We start from the raw sequence: 11158 nt of genomic DNA on the forward strand, positions 1-11158 counted from the left end.
GTATATAGTGGAAGTCTAAACCTGTGTATGCACTTGTGTTACTGGACTTGAACTTGCAAACCAAATATAAGGCTTTATAAAACAAAGGACAGAACAACTGTTTAAGCCAGGCATTCCAGGACTGACACAGGCCAGTTTAATGGATGGAGGTCAAGGATGAGAAACTGAGTTTAGCCATATGAAGTGAGAATAATCCTCGTCTGACTCGGCCCAGTGCAGAACCCCATTATACAAAAACACCAGCACATATCAACACCTGCCATCCAGTGGGATCCCTCATATGGGCCATGAAGGCAATCCTTTCTCTGCTTGTCAGGCTGCTAACAGGGTGATATGTTTCCTTACATGGTGGTTCTGTTTCTCTCTTCACTGTCAAAGCAACTGGACTGATTAGCCAATGTCTTGTTAATCAAGACAGGCACTACTTGTCATCACATACAGGGCTTCTGCACTTTGCGAGTGGAATATGAAAGATATAGAATATATTTAACATACAGTGGCCCTTAAAATATATTTGGACACTTAAGCCACACTTAAAAATGTATGAATGCCACTGCATTAAATAACAAAACAGCAAACCAATAAGACCAATAGAATTTTCACTTTTAAAGCAAACAAGGTCAGGCTTTAAATAAAAACATGGCTCAGAAAAATGGAATTAGGTCTGAAAAAAATTCTAGCATCAGCAATTGCAACATTGTTTGTTATTTAACTTAATGACATTAATACATTTGTAGGTGTAGGTTAAGTGGGGCCACTGTACGTAGTTACATAAGTAAAACTGATCTGGTTACACACCAATCACAGCACAGGTGATCTAATTCACATTACTACTTAAAATAGTCTAGACAGTCAGTCAGTCACTGAAATAATCTTTGGCCAAAGTACCATAAAATCCTTTAGAATGAAAAAAGTGATGTCATAATAATGTTCAAATGTAATAATATTTGATTCAAAATGATTATTTGTGACACTGTAAAAAACATTAACATAGCAAAATCTGTACATAAAAATGGAAATGTTAAAATGTAAAAAAAATTTCATAATTAAATTTTGAAATATTATAAATATAATTAAAAAATATTTGAATATTATCTAAATAATAAAACTACTAAATCAATTGCTTTTATTTTTTGAAATACAGTATTCTACAATGTGTGTCAACATTATTTAATAAATTTAATATTTACATATTATCATTTAAAATATTACAAATACAATATTCTGTACTATACCTCAAAATGATGGAAATAAATTAAAGAAATTAAACAAAATTCTTATTTGACCCACAGATCTCTTGAACAATTAAAGTGATGCATAAAAGGTCATTACCTGTCTGACTTCTGACTTATTAGACCGTCTTTGGTTGAGTTTTCTGTGGTCTTGTCCTCTTCAGATGGACGGGGGTCCTGTGGCCCGGGGGTCCTGTAGATATAGCCCAGCTCTGGTGTCTGTATGACAGTGGGGATATACTGAGCAATGGAGAAAAATGGCAGTGTATCTCTATGCAAAACACTCCAGTGATACTGGAGTTCATACAACGTAGGCCCCCTTGTGCCTGTCCCACTGTGGGAATAGAGCACTCTGTGGGACACTGTGAGAAATGCCATCTCAGGGAGTGTTTCAAACCCCCCTCTACTCTTCCTTTTCCTCCTCCCCCTCTCTTCCTCCTTCCCTCCGTCCTTCTCTCTCTCCAGTTGCCCCCCCCATCCCAATCCTCAACCCCCCCATCAGAATGCACTTGGTGGCACTCTATTTTGGTGAGAAGAATACCACCGTGTAAAGAGAGGAAGTGAGATTGTAATAGAACACAATGGCTGTTCTTCTCAGGCTGTTTGTTGGTGATGTGATGCGTTGCGCTTGTATCACTATAAGTGTTTGTTGAAGTTTGAAGTTTTACCCCCTGCTCCGATCAATAAACCTTTTCATGCTACAACCACACAAACATATCTTCACCATACATGCACTTCCACACATAAACTATGACTTTCAAAATGAAATATCCAGTGAGTGGCACTAAAAGTGTGTTCAGTTTTATCCAAAACCGATGACTGTGAGTCTGCCGATGTTTTATTCTATTGGTTGTTGTACGTATTGTGGCAGTTCAGGCATTAAACGTTCAGTGAGTGGCACAAAAAAGGTTAATATTTCCAAAAAAAAAAGGTTAGAACACAACGTACCAGTACCACCTACACCAAACCCTTCCCTAAATCAACCAGTAGTGTTAACAAAAGCAAACATAAAATAAAACTGCACTTGCTGAAGCAGCCATGCCATTTTAGCTTGCTTCAACAAGTATTTGTGCTCTTTTATCATGTTGCGTGTTTCGCAGGACTCTCATTCCCAAGTGCTCCACTGAGTTACTGAGCAAGTTTACTGGAAAAGTTATTCACAAGGAGTTGGGTATGTGATGTAAATGTCAAAACATATTGATTTACAAATCACACACTCTGTGGTAAAATTATTTTGAGGTCATAGCATTGTGCAAGAAACCTTGCGAAAATATCTTTATTAATTGATAATCTGCCCCATAATCATAATATGTGTGAAAAAGATTACAGGTTTTTGGGGGGGGGTTCCTGCCACTAGTCAACATATCAGCTGGAAAAATGCAGTGAATGGTATGTAGTTTTTGAAGTTTGTAAAAATGTAGGTGGAGGCACGTTTTTTTCAATGAGACAAGGTTGGCAAATAACTATGAACATTAGAGATGAAGTTACTTTTTGGCACCTAACTCACAAAATGGGTTACAGAGCAACACCGTGGAAACCACCCACAACATCCTAACATCATGCTTGTGAGTTCAGCCCAGCCAAACCCCACTCACATTTTCCCAAGAAAAAGAACAAGTGTAGTAGATTTTGTAGCTTGTATTTTTTTTTCTTCATTAGCTGAACAATATGATGCATCAGAATTGTAGCAGAAATAGTTGTATCAGTATTTATAGGATATTAAAATCTTGTACCTGATTACATGATACCTTTCTCTTCTTCATCCAGGTGTCCTTCTCTCTCTCCTTCACACAGTCTTGTTAGGCTAACGTATCCCAATGAGGAGGCAACTGTATGAAATTCAACCAACTTCACAGAGATTTATTTAAACAGAAGCCTGAGCTATAATCCCTCTCTCTCTCTTCACTCCACTTTCATTGCTTATGCTGCTCATCGGCTGAGAGCCGAAAGATGCATGTCAGCTTTATATAATGGCTATCTTTTAGGTTTCATTCCTCCTTGCTCGAGGGTCTGTGTGTGTTTGTGTGTGTGTGTGTGTGTGTGTGTGTGGTGGGAATCCTTTATATTTGAGAACTCCTTGCTGCTGGGTCCATGTGTGTTTGTGTATGTCTGTATATATATATAGCATAATGTGCACAATGATGCTAATTTGGTGTAAGGGACACCAGAGGGCTGTTAATGACTTTGTGTCATTACAAGTTCACTCACTCATTCAGAGCCATAGAGAAATGGAAAGTAAGGAAAAACAAGTAAATGGAAAACTTTCTAAACCTCTAAACTTTGACCCATATTAACCGCTTACTTTATTCAATACCATTGTATTCATAGTTTCCATTAAAATAGAAAATGGATGAAAATTCCCATCAGCTATTTGTTTTACTATTGAATAATTGATTATTTGGGCTCATCTAACACAACACATCACCTCAGTAAATCTGAGTATATGCATGTGTATGTTGTTTAGTTGTTTAGTTGCTTTTGGCTGTTTCCCCATCTCTTCACACATATAAAACAAGGATTAATTTTTTCTAGTTTCGGCAAAATGATAACAGTAAAGAGATGACAGGTGGCTCTGGATTTAAACATAGAGCATCGAAGGCATCCTAGGCACTCTCCTTTCTTCATAATTCAGTCTGTGCATGTGTAATGTTTGTTTAAGTTTGTAAGGCAGCCATTTTTATTTCAGTACAAAAAAGTATTCCAATGCTGAAGTATAAACTGTAAGGAAATCAGAGAAAACCATAGCCTAGTAAACTATCTGTAATCATTAAATGAGCTATAGTTTCTAATTTACACTATTCGAAAGTTTGGGGTCAGTAAAATGTGTTGTTGTGAAAGAAAGAAATACCTTTTTTATTTTAAAGTAAAGACATTTAAATTGTTATAAAATATTTCTATTTCAAACTAATGCTGTTCTGTTTAACTTTCTATTCATCAAAATCCTGAAGAAGAAAAAAATATTATGGTTTCCAAAAAACTATTAAGCAACAATTGTTTTCAACGCTGATAATAATAAGAAATGTTTCTTGAATGATTTCTGAAGGATCAGGTGACACTGAAGACTGGAGAAATAGCTTCTGAAAATTCAGCTTTTCCATTACAGAATAAATTACATTTTAAAATGTATGAAAATAATTATTTTAAGTTGCAATAATATATTTTTTAAAATACTGTTTTTACTGTATATTTGATCAGTCTTCTTTCAAAAACATAAACTAATGTTACCTTGATTCCTAATAAAGATGTTGGGCTCTATTTGAAATCTGATTGGAGTGCATCACTAAGCAAATCCTCATTCTCATCACCAGGCTGATGATAACTGCTGCACGTCGTACTGATGTCTGGAGAGTTTCTGTGAGCATTATTAAAATGGGTCACATGAGCATATGACATAGATAGTGCTTTGTTCCACTCGCCAACACCCACCAATCCTTTTTTATTTTAATTTATCTTGTTCTATGAAGAAGATATTTTGAGAAATGTCTCAGTTTTTTTGCCCATACAGTGGAAGTCAATGGACTCCACTGTTGTTTGGTTCCTAACATTCTGGGAACAACAAAGAAGGAGGTAGTTTTGGGACAAGTTTTCATTTTTGGGTGAACTATTTCTTTAAGTTCCAAGTAATATAAAACATAATACAATATTAAACACAATGTTAAACATAACATGCAATTATTTTATGTGTATTCTATTTGTTTCAAATAACTGAACATTTTACAACTGCTATAGAATTACATATACAAATACTATTTCCCAATCAAATCAAGTCATGGATCACATAATTAGAGAACAATTTCCACAGTATATCTCAGATCTCCTACACATTCTTTTCAACCTGAAACCACAACAATCTCTTTTTGTCAGTTTTCATCACCCTTTACTATTCTGAACATGCCGATTATTTGATATGATGACACATAGCTAAGGAAAATCAAGCAGAGATGTGCAAAGCATTTTTAAAGCACACTCCACCCATACAGAAACACAGCAATCAACACCTTCAAAACTGGCCCAGGAAAGAAGGAGACTGACAGACGTTATTCTAAGAGAAAGGAGGAAGCTGGATGTGTAGATGTTCTGTTTTTCTGCACTGAAGCTGAAACATGGATTTCAGTGGACAGACACAGCCATTCAGACAAACACAGGAAAGGAGCCACCCTGAGACAGCGACCCCAGACACGTCTAAAAAATGTGTGTCCATGTAGGCTTTGGCTAATTTCATTGTCAGTTCGGCTAATTTCATCAGAGGGTACTCAACAACTATTAAAGAATGGCACAAACAATGCCAAGGTCATGGGTTCGATGCCTAAGGAACAAAAACAGACACAACATATACCCTGGATGCACTGTAAATCTCTTTGGATAAAAGCTTTTGCCAAATGCATATGTAAATGTCAAATGAACAGGCCCTGCAGTCTATTTTATCCTAATAGCAAATTTTTATTTATAGTCCAATAAAGGTTTTACCTGATAGAACACAGTGACATGGTAAATTAATTACTGAAATGAAATTATGAATTTTATTAATTGTTTTTAAAATCATTTTATCAGTTTTTTATGGAAGAGGATTAGGGCCAAGCAATAAAAAAAAATAAAAAAATAAAACCATCTTGAGATTAAAGTCATTATAATGTGAGATTAAACTCATTAAATTTCAAGAAAAATGTCCAAATAAAATGTTGACAATTAAATCATAAAACTTCGAGAATAAAGTCGTGTTTCAAGAAAAAACTCGTTACATTTCGAGAAAAAAAAGTTGAAATAATCTGTTGTGAATGAACTCATTAAATTACGAGAAAAAAGTCATTGTGTTTTGAGAAAAAAAAATCGCTGAATTTCGAGAAAAAAAAAGAAAAAAAAATTAGAGAAAAAAAAACTCGTTAAATTTAGAGAGAAAAAAAGCCGAAATAAAATGTTGAGTAAAGTCGTGTTTCAAGAAAAAACTCGTTACATTTCGAGAAAAAAAAGTTGAAATAATCTGTTGTGAATGAACTCATTAAATTACGAGAAAAAAGTCATTGTGTTTTGAGAAAAAAAAATCGCTGAATTTCGAGAAAAAAAAGAAAAAAAAATTAGAGAAAAAAAAACTCGTTAAATTTAGAGAGAAAAAAAGCCGAAATAAAATGTTGAGAATAAATTAATTCAATTACGAGAATAAAGTCTAAATAATTCTGAGAATAAACACACTTGTGTTCATTTTATCTCGTTAGACAATATTAATCAACATCTGTAGTGGCGTAGGTCATAGTGAGTCATGCTCGTGGATGAATCATATAAAGCGGTTGACCAGAGTTCAAATCCACCTTTTGCCGAACTGGCTATGGTCACATATCACATCGGAAAAGTGGAAATCAATTGCATAACGAGTGTTTAATATGTATTAATTGGGTAGGTTTAGGGGTAGGTAGGCTATTGGGAGGGTTTTGTTGTACCAATAAGGTCTATTTAATCATTTTAATAAATAAAATCATTTACACTCTATGTTATTATTGCATCCTGTTAATGTACAACAATATGAGATGCAAATAGTATCTGTCACTATTTATAAGTATAAATAGCATCTGATTGCTATTTACACTTATTGCAAAGATCTGCTACTTTTACATATAGCGTAAATAGAATCACTATTTTCACTTAATAGAACAAAATTTTATTTTTTTCTTGCAATTTAATGAGTTTATTCTCAACATTTTATTTAGACCCTTTTCTGGAAATTTAACGATTTTTTTCTCGAAACACAACAACTTTTTCCTCGTAATTTAATGAGTTTATTCTCAACATTTTATTTCGATTTTTTTCTTATTTTTTTTATCTCAAGATGGTTTCATTTTTTTATAATTGTTTGGCCCTAATCCTCTTCCATATTTTTTTTTTTTTTTTTTTTTTTTTTTTTTAATATCTGTTTGTATTTTATTTCTTTGTGAAACTGAGGCATGGTAAAAACAAGCTGCAACAACTATAAAGACATATGATGAAAGATGTGACAGAGAGAGAATAGAAAAGGAAAACTGAGAAAATAAGACAAGAAGTGGAGAAAAAGATGGAGAGTGTTTTTCATGGCGTTAGTTTGTCATATCCTCTGATAACATTGTTTTCTGAAGTGGTCCAATGGTGGGATAAAATCATATTTTGAAGCTCAGCATTTAAATTGCAATCAGCCTCTTTTCCTTGTATATCCTCTACTACTCCTATGACCCTCCTCCATCCATTCTTTATATTCACTTTATTAATGGTGCTTGCTAAGGCAAACATCACTATTACTATAACGCAGATTTAGTATTTGGGGTTTGTTCAAAAAATGATAATGACTCCATGCACAATTGCTTCCTCATTAGCCTTAGTGGTCACACCGCAACGTCCGGTGCAGCGCAGTGAATGAAATTGTGAGAAAGTTAAGCACAAAATAAAATTTTGAGAAAGTGTCACAAAAAAGCAAGATGATGTATAAACAATCCACCTTCACACTAAAGCTTCTGGAACTAATAACCACATTGTTATGTTTTAATATATAGGTTATGCTTACTAGAGTTAATAGTAGGCCTATATAGTATACTTTATTATAATATAATATAATTAGTTGTGAAAGATAGTTATTAGAAATATGACAGAAAGAGTTTGCTATTGCTATGAGAGAATACTATATCGGAAGCTTACGTGCATTGACTTACATAGTATTTTTTCCCATACTATTGAAGTCAATGGCTACCATCAGCTGTTTGGTTATCCACATTCTTCAGAATATCTTATTTTGTGCTCAAAAGAAGAAAGAAACTCAGGTTTGTAAGAAGTCAAGGGTGAGTAAATTATGATAGAATTTTCATTTTTGGGTGAACTAACCCTTTAATCCTCACTAAAAACCACTCTGAACACTTAAGCCAAAGCCACTAGAAGGCAAGCTTGCAACCTTTAGCCAAAAAAGCGTAACTGCTAATGCTAACGCTTCCAGTTTGCCAGTACGTGGGAAAGGAGATCAGAGGCAGTTTTTTTAATGGATGTCAATGGAGGAGAGGCTTCACTATGCTGAATAAACAGCTTTTTAGAGGAAACAGCTTATAATTTAATGAATCGACAGCCTATCAGCTAATCTTTAACATGTTTTACACTAAACAATACTTTTGGATCAAACTATTTTTAGATAGTTTATTATAAGAGAAGTCACTGACTTGCGGCAGGTGGGATTCAGCTTATGGCACATCTAATTTATTCCTATGATATCCGTAAACGGCAATTGAGTGTCGCATAACTCTGACTGAAATTCAATGACGTCAAGGCTGTAATGTGATTGGTTATTAAGGCACAAGTGATTCAAGTTGACCGTTACGCTTTCTCCAATAGTAAGTAATACAGACCCTCTCATCTCCCAATAGTAAGACAATCTCTGCTTTTAAAAGCAAACTCATAGCAACACCCTGGCAACCACTCACAACAACATAGGACTCTGGTAGTGATCTCTCACAGGCAAACACCCACGGTTTCTTCAGAAATTGTAAAAATATAGGTTTCTACTGCTTTTTATGGTCTTATGCATTCAGTGTCTCCATAGTGACTGACAGGTCCACAGTTTTCCCACAGATCCTGACTCCATCATTGTTGCCATTCAGAAGTCAAGGGTGAGTAAATTATGATAGAATTTTCATTTTTGGGTGAACTAACCCTTTAATCCTCACTAAAAACCACTCTGAACACTTAAGCCAAAGCCACTAGAAGGCAAGCTTGCAACCTTTAGCCAAAAAAGCGTAACTGGTAATGCTAACGCTTCCAGTTTGCCAGTACGTGGGAAATGAGATCAGAGGCAGTTTTTTAATGGATGTCAATGGAGGAGAGGCTTCACTATGCTGAATAAACAGCTTTTTAGAGGAAACAGCTTATAATTTAATGAATCGACAGCCTATCAGCTAATCTTTAACATGTTTTACACTAAACAATACTTTTGGATCAAACTATTTTTAGATAGTTTATTATAAGAGAAGTCACTGACTTGCGGCAGGTGGGATTCAGCTTATGGCACATCTAATTTATTCCTATGATATCCGTAAACGGCAATTGAGTGTCGCATAACTCTGACTGAAATTCAATGACGTCAAGGCTGTAATGTGATTGGTTATTAAGGCACAAGTGATTCAAGTTGACCGTTACGCTTTCTCCAATAGTAAGTAATACAGACCCTCTCATCTCCCAATAGTAAGACAATCTCTGCTTTTAAAAGCAAACTCATAGCAACACCCTGGCAACCACTCACAACAACATAGGACTCTGGTAGTGATCTCTCACAGGCAAACACCCACGGTTTCTTCAGAAATTGTAAAAATATAGGTTTCTACTGCTTTTTATGGTCTTATGCATTCAGTGTCTCCATAGTGACTGACAGGTCCACAGTTTTCCCACAGATCCTGACTCCATCATTGTTGCCATTCACTGCTTTCTCCTGTTTATTCTGTTCCTCATTCACCCCCCTTATCTACATTTTGTCCCCTCATCTTTTGCTTCATCCATTGTTTTAACAGCATCGGCTCCCTATAGAGTTACCAGTGCTACACTTACAGGAAGTCCAGCGTCTGCTTCCTGTCAGGTTGAAGAGAACAATCAATAATTTCCTCCTTTGACCTTAACAAATACTTTTTGCCAGTTTATATGCTTGCATGTTTATAGTAGTTTGTACATAACAGGGTTAGAGAACATTTACACATTTGAACTAGACTTCTTGACCGTTTACATGTGGCTCTTACTTTACTTGGTGACCACTGTAAAATTTCATATTTTCCTGTTTCCTTTTTCTGTTCAACAGCAGTCAACACAGATTTATAAGTGCACCTGTGCACAATAATACAATAATAATCTGGGTAATATGTTACAAACAGACTGATACTGTGTCCACATCTTCAATCTGAGTAAAAGCTAATCACTTGATTTGCCAAGTTTGCAAGATTAGCTGCATTAAATCTTTGGAAGATTGAGGTTTGCTTAAGGTAGCAAAACTAAAAACAATAATATACTAAATACTGTAATTCGTATCAGTTTTTTTAATTATTATGTATTAATATATATATTACTACTAATGATCATTTCTGTGAAAAAATGTTTACTTCAGTAGTACCACAGAAACCATACAAATGATGTTTGAAGTTTTCCAAATACAAGACAAAATTACCAAGAGTGAGAGAGAGCTGTAAGACCCACCAAGTACTTTCAAGGTTCACAAACACACACACACACACACACACACACACACACACACACACACACACACACACACACACACACACATATAACCTCTAACAGTAAATAATTCTAAAGCACATCACAGACATTTCATCTTCAAATATATTATTCATAAATCAATAAAACAATACTTGCATTGTTTTTCAGTTAGTTTGGTAAAACAAGTCATATGAAAATTAAATGTATTGGTTAAATGTATTGGTTTTAATAGGGTTAAACTTGTGACTGGAAAGATACAGTTTTATGATCTGTTGACATCAAAATCTTTATTATTTTAAAATGGTAAAGTATTAGTTTTTCTTTTCTTATGTTTTTCTTTAAACTAAAAAGAAGTGATTTAATGTTTTCCTACTAATTTTATACTTTATATTATGTATGAAATGTTAAATTGCTAGACATGGTTTGCAGCAGTTATAGTACAAAGACTAAATACCGTAACTTGAAGGGGTCCTATTATGCTTTTTCACTTTTTTAATTTTAGTCAGTGTGTAGTGTGTATGTTTGGGCATAAAAAAGATCTAGAAACGTACAAATCTCAAAGTCCACTCCAAAGGGAGATATTTCGTTTTTAAGAAATCCCTTTTTAAGAACTACAATGAACGGCTCGTTTGGACTACAGCGTTTGTTTTCCGGGCTTTGTGATATCACAATGTGGCTCATTGGAATATCATTACAAATAATTCCCGCCTACAGAAATTCGAATGGTT

At 34.6% G+C, this 11158-nt stretch overlaps 1 protein-coding gene across 1 annotated transcript in view; it reads right to left on the reverse strand.

Moving 5' to 3' along the window:
- Positions 1–1381, reverse strand: part of LOC107600426 (gap junction alpha-5 protein-like) — a 9294-nt gene extending 7913 nt beyond the window's left edge. Inside the window, exon 1 of the mRNA XM_016292321.1 lies at positions 1333–1381. The gene's annotated coding sequence lies outside the window, so the exon portion shown is untranslated. The remainder of the gene's footprint in view (positions 1–1332) is intronic.
- Between the last annotated feature and the right edge of the window lie 9777 nt (positions 1382–11158).

The sequence above is a fragment of the Sinocyclocheilus grahami genome, unplaced genomic scaffold, assembly GCF_001515645.1.
Source record: "Sinocyclocheilus grahami isolate Dianchi unplaced genomic scaffold, SAMN03320097.WGS_v1.1 scaffold283.1, whole genome shotgun sequence".
Lineage (NCBI taxonomy): Eukaryota > Metazoa > Chordata > Actinopteri > Cypriniformes > Cyprinidae > Sinocyclocheilus > Sinocyclocheilus grahami.